The following is a 6,631-nucleotide window of genomic DNA, read 5'->3' as shown; positions in this document are numbered from 1 at the left end:
CTGTGACCGGGTATGGGCTGGAGGAGGCTAACCGCCGAGCAGGCAGTGCGCGGGAGGTGGCGGGAACTCCAGCCATGGGACCCCATCCTAGGGGACTGGCACGACCGGGCAGGTTATTGCCAGGGGATTGGCCATGGAACGTGGGGCACAAAGCAGGACAGGACCTCCAAACTCGGCCTGAAGGGAGGGTGCTGCCCCCTCCCCTGGCCTCTTCTCCCAGCAGGGAGGTCGGGGGGAAGGGGGGTGATCCCACTCTGGTCCTTCAGCCACCAGCACAGCAAGCGTTCGGGGAGGCACTTCAGCTTATGGCCACCCCCTGCCCTGGTTCCGCCTACTCAGCAAGATGCTCAGAGACCTTCAGCACACGTTTATTGGCCACTTAACTCGTGCCAGCCTGTGTATTGAGTTCCGGGGTAACAAAATAAAGTACAAGGCCTTCCCTGAAGGACTTCCTGGTTGTGAGAGAACGCGAGCAGCGAATAGATGTGTGACAGTACAGGCGTAACAGAACGCACAGCCGGGGCACAGAGGAGAGGCCCCCGGGCTCGGGGTGAGCGCACAGAGCCCAAATGGTGAAGGGCAGGCTGTGCATCCCACAGGGACCACCATCCCCGAGCCCAGCCTCAGCACGTTGCTCCCAGGCCCTCCTCACTGTCCCCACCCCTTCCTGGGAACTGCGTGGTGGCCAACAGCCGGCCAACAGCCAACAGGAAAAAGAACAGGTCCCTCTGTGTGCTTTCCCCATAGCGCCTGTGTCTGGTCCAGACGCACACACACCACCCCCTCCCCCAAGGAACCAGCTGATTGGCTGGCCTGGGGTGACTAAGCCTTTGCACCTCTAGAAACCCCGAGTGACTTAGCTTAGTTAAACAGCTGTGGTAGTGACCAGATTCTTCTGCAACATGACCGACAGTTGCTCACACTGGCCCGATTTGAGGTCACATGTATTCGGTTTGATTGGGTACCTTCCATGTGGAGGGTATCCTGCTAGGTGATGCTTACGACTCCCTTTGAAGGTAGGCAGGGTGTTGGGTTATCATCTAATGCTACGTAACTAACCACCCCAAAACTTAGTGGCTGAAAACAACGGCAACATGTATTTTGCTTGTGAATGTGCGAAGTGAGCAGGGCTCAGCAAGGCCAGCTTGTCTCTGCTCCACTCGGCATCAGCTGGGACAGCTCCAGGGCTGCGGGCAGCAGTCATCTGAAGCCACTCGCTCACCTGCCTGGCTTCCGGCCCGGGAATACCTGGTAGCTGGGGCTCCTCCCTCCCAGCCCAGAGTCATGCCTCCTATCCCTCCAGCATGGCCACTTCTGGGCAGCCAGACTTCTGACACGCGGGCTCAGGGCTCCTGTATCCTGGGTGAGAGAAAGCCAGGCAGACGCTATACCCCCTTTTCAAACCTAGCATCTGGAGTTAACAGCCTCATTCCTGCCTCTATTCACTAGAAGCATCTCAGCAAAGCCAGCCCATACTGAAGGGGAAGACAGATTCCACCTGTTGACGGGAAGCATGCCAAAGATGTGTGAACATGACTGTGAATGTGTGTTTAACTCACCACACAAGACAAAGGCTCTTGTCCCACTTAGAGAGGGCCTGGGATAAAGCGGCTCGTCCAGTTCACGAAGTAATCTGGAACCAGGTGAGGATTCTAAGCCACATCCCCTGGCTCCAAGCCCAAGCCCTTCTTCTCTCCACCACCTGGCTCTGCGACAAAGGGCTCAGAGCACCCTGCAGCATCTGACGAAATCTGTAGACACTCTTCCCAGAAAAAAGCAATGCACACACATAGAAAAGCGCGCCTATACCTTTGTGGGGTCCCCTCCTGTTCTCCATCCAGCACACAAGAATCTAAACAAGTTGCCACTTCATCCTAGCAAGTGAAAAATCAACTCTTCTTAGATTTTTCAGAGCAGTGGGGTCCCTGAACATGCCACCTTCCCCAAATTTGGAGAGGCTGACAAGCAAATCCAGGAATCACTCCAAATGTGGGACCAGGAGCAGAAACCTCCCCTGGGCTGGAAGCAGTGCTGAGTAGGGAAATCGAACTGTAATTGACAAATTGCTAGAGGCTCAGTAGAAAATCTGCAGTGGGACCAGTCACGGGGGCAGGGCCACACTTTTGTGAGATTTATCTCCAAGAGCTCTCCAGTAAATAGCAGAGAAAAATCCCCTCCGGCTTCCAGCAGGAGGAGGGTAAAGGAACCATTCTAAAGGTTCTTCTTGCCCTCAGGGGAAACTGGTTAACCAGAGCCTAACTTGCTGGGGTTTAAATCAGAACCTAACTGATCTGGGGGAAGGGAAACACCCGTCTCCAGTCCACTGTAGCCGTCCTGCCCCACTTAAGAGAGGAGAAAAAGACTAAGAAACAGAGTCCAGCCTAGGCTCTCTCAAAACACTGACACCTAGTCACAGGCTATAGAACACTTTCCCGTCCCCACACCTCACTGCCACATCACTAAACACCCATTTACAGCAATACTTTTTGCCCAGTACATCATGCCTGGCTAGCAAGAAAAATTATAAAACATACTAAAGGGCAAAAAAACCCACAATCTGACGAGCCAGAGCGTCAGAACCAGACACAGATGGGATGTTGGAATTTTCAGAGCAGGCATTTAAAACAGCTATGATTAAGATGCTAAGGCTCTAATGGATAAAGTAGACAACATTCAAGAACAGATGGGCGATGTAAGCAGAGAAATGGAAATTCTAAGAAAGAACCAAAAGAAATATGCTAGAGATCAAAAGCACTAACAGAAATGAAGAATGCCTTTGATGGGCTTATGAAGAGACTGGATGCGGCTGAGGGAAGAATCTCCGAGCTTGAGTTTATCTCAGGAAACTTGTGGGGTTGCAGAACAGTGTCCAAAAATATAAGGCTGGACAAAACAGTTCTGGCCTCAGCCTGCTTCCAGTACAGCCGCCACACCCAGGGCAGTCAGCGCCAGGAGCAGGTTTCTGTCCCTACACCTGTCTGGCAGACTGGAGGCCTCTCCCAGCGCCCAGCCTTGGGGTCTGGGGAAGGCCTTGCTTGTGGTCGTGCCCTGAGGCTTGCTGTGCAAGTGCCGCTGTAGTGCTGTGTCAGCCGAGACCTCCTTCCCATATACACCTCATGGAGGAAAACCAGAAGTCCCTTCCTGCTTCTATGTGGGTGTGTTAGGAGAACCACTGACTGAAACTGCCCGCCCTGGCCAGGCATGATAGTCACCACCTGCATGAGTTATCTTACAGCAGGAGGTCCTGGTAAGAAACACAGAACTGACAAGCTACCACCAACCGGAAGAATTTGAGAAAGGTCAAAAGGAGAGAGGAGGGGCTTCCCTGGTGGTGCAGTGGTTAAGAATCTGCCTGCCAATGCAGGGGGCATGAGTTCGAGCCCTGGTCCTGGAAAATCGTACATGCCGCGGAGCAACTAAGCCCGTGTGCCACAACTACTGAGCCTGTGCTCTAGAGGCCACGAGCCACAACTACTGAGCCCTTGAGCCACAACTACTGAAGCCCGCGCACCTAGAGCCCATGCTCCACAACAAGAGAGGCCACCGCAATGAGAAACCCGCGCACCGCAACGAAGAGTAGCCCCCGCTCGCCGCAACTAGAGAAAGCCTGCGTGCAGCAACAGAGACCCCACGCAGCCAAAAATAAATAAAACTATTAAAAAAAAAAAAAAGGAGGGAGGAGATGCCAGTCCCTATGTCCTACCAACCTCCTAGAATCCTTCTTGCTAGAATCAATCTTGTCTGAGCAATGCACTTGCCTCCAGGAAGGACCCTGAGCCAGAATGATTAGCCAGAGACAACCCGGAAACTAACTGTATTACCATAAAACCCAAGACTGCGAGCCAGGTGGCAGAGCAGTTCTCCTGGGTTCCCTTACCCTGCTGCTCTCCACCCAGGCGCCCCCTCCCAATAAAGTCTCTTGCTTTGTCAGTGCGTGTGTCTCCTCAGGGCACGACCACAAGCAAGGCCTTCCCCAGACCCCAAGGCTGGGCGCTGGGAGAGGCCTCCAGTCTGCCAGACAGGTGTAGGGACATTTCTCTGAGACTCTCGAGCCCCGAAGGAGTCCCCATTCCTGCAACAGGTGGACTCCAGCGGCCTGGAAGGAGGAAACCAGAACCCAGACTCCCCCCATGGCAGCCCCAGGGCAGCCACACAACAGAACAAGAGGCTTCCTAGGGGAGGTTTCAGGTTCTGCATCTGACATGATGAGGGGTAGCACAGTGGGTCCCCACCCTCCTTTCCTTCTGTTTACACCTGAGGGAGGAACAGGTGCCTCAGACTCTGCAGGAGGGAGGGGGGCTGAAAAGTCCTTTGGGTGATTGGCATAAATGACGCCCACCCATCCCTGAGGTAGAGAGAGCATGTGAGAGGAAGACATAGAGGCTTTATATGTGGAAAAGTGGGGTACACTCCCTGGCACTGACCGATGACCTTCAACAAGCCCCCCTCTGGCAATGTTCCCCTGATCTGTACTTAGAGTTGGGGTGACATGGGACCCACATGTGCAGCATGGGGAAGGGAAGGGCCCACCTAAGCAGACGTGCTGGTCAGATTGACAAGGAGCTTCCTGGGTACCCTTTTAGGCAAGTAGATTTACCCATGGGTTTTCCTTTACCCTTTCATTAATTTTGGGGAGGGGGTGGTGATGAAAAAGAAAGGAAGCTTCGGGTGCAAGAGACATTTGTCTAAAGAACGGGGGGAGCATATGTGACTGAGCAGGACCTATGGGGCCTTCTGGGGACAGACTCCTCCCCCATATCCTCTGCTGTAGCTCCTCTCTGAAGTACCCAGATAATAGTATCTCATGCATATTTCCTGAGTTTTTCAGATGCTAAAAACCACCACCAAATGGAAGAAATGAACTACCTGATGATCATGAGCGTATCCCCCAGACCTACTGGCGACTGAGGATTGATAACGTTAACCACCCTGTTACCTCACCATCAACCAATCAGAAAGAATTGTGCACGAGCTGATCACACACCATGGGACGCCCCGCTCTCACCTGGCCTTTAAAAATCCTTCGCTGAAACCCTTCGAGGAGTTCGGGGTTCTTTGAGTGTGAGCCACCCATTCTCCTTGCCTGGCCCGGCAATAAACCTTTCCCTGCTCCAAACGCTGACGTTTCAGTTTGTTTGGCTTCACTGTGTCGTGCACACAAACTTGTGTTCGAAAACGCATAGGACCATGGAGGGATGTGACCACATCTGGTCCCCTGCCCACTCCTTGGGCTAGTTTTTGAGGCTGTATGGAGAGAGGGGTTATAGACAAAAACTGAAAATAGTTTTGTTTCCTTTCATTTTCTTGAAATAAAGAGCTTTCTGAGAGCCTGGACATCAGCAGCTTACTACCTTAAGGCCCAGGTGACAAAATGTGACACAGGTTGGAAGGAGAGCAGACCTGGAGGTGTGGCCCATCCCAAGGGGGCCTGAAGGGACCGCTGCCCTGGGTTGGTGGCGCAAGCATTTGATGCTTTGGAACGAGAAGCAGCAAAAGTGGAAGGAGCTGGCGACAAAGGTTTCAGTGGGCAGGTAAATGCCCCCAGGCCTGGGGGGAGAGAAAGCTGCAGCGCCCAGCAGGTGTGGCTCGTTCTTGAACAGACCTGAGCGTAGTGGGGTGGGGTGACTCCGCACTGCCCTGCATCCCTACAGTGGAAGGGGGAGCCATGCTCACGTGGCCTCCTTTGTGCCCACAGGATGGTGGGAGCTGAGAAGTTTCATCTCACTGGGGTCTTTGACAGAAGTTTAATAGAGGGATATACAGGGAGCAAGTGAAGTTCGAGGTAGTAACATATCACATTCAGTTGGGAAGGTAACATTGAACTTGGCCTTGAAGGACCAGAAGGGCTGAGACACACAGAGATAGAGTCAGGTCATTCCAGGAGAAGGAAACACCTGATTTGGGGAAATGAAAACGCACCATTCTGAACGTGGTCGTGGGGAAGTTCCTACAGGAAGGGTACAGCTCTCTGAAAGGAGGTTTTGTAGGGCTTCTCTGCGGTTGCTGTGGTGTCACTGTCAGGTTGTGGTGCTGGATTACTGTTGGCCTTCTTCTGAGCATAGGAAATGCACCTAAACATTTCCTGGCTGACATGGACATCCTCCAAAGTGTGACTTTATTCCTGGTGTCAGAAATGGGGAAGTTTGTCCTTGGATCCAACGTAGCCCAGAGAGGTTCAAGAGAGCAGAAAGTGAGTCAGCCTGAGCCTGGGCTGAGGGGCTATCAAAGGCCCATGGAAGAGAGGCCGGGGCTTGGGAGGGCATGCAACCCTCTGAGGGAGAGTGGGTCCATGTCAGACCGGGTATGGCCTGGGCTGACCCGGGAGCCTTGGGCACCGGTTCGAGCAGTGAGAGCTCACCTGTGCATACCTGTGCACCTGTCTTCAATGTACTGTGTCCCTGGGGTTCTCCCTTGGGGCTCGGAGAGGGCCTGGGAGCCCCAGCCTGACACTGCTACTAAGAAGAGCCCGAGGAAAACCTACCTCGACTTCCTCATGACACTAAAGAATTGGCGGAGCGCCGAGGCACTGCTGCCAGACAGTCCCACATCAGCACAACATTGCTGGAAGCACCAGAACCGTAGCTCTGCCTCCCCTCTGCTTTCCAGATCTTCTGTGAGTGCATCTATATGG

Source organism: Stenella coeruleoalba, assembly GCF_951394435.1.
Source record: "Stenella coeruleoalba genome assembly, chromosome: 13".
NCBI lineage: Eukaryota > Metazoa > Chordata > Mammalia > Artiodactyla > Delphinidae > Stenella > Stenella coeruleoalba.
This window is presented reverse-complemented; position numbering follows the sequence as displayed.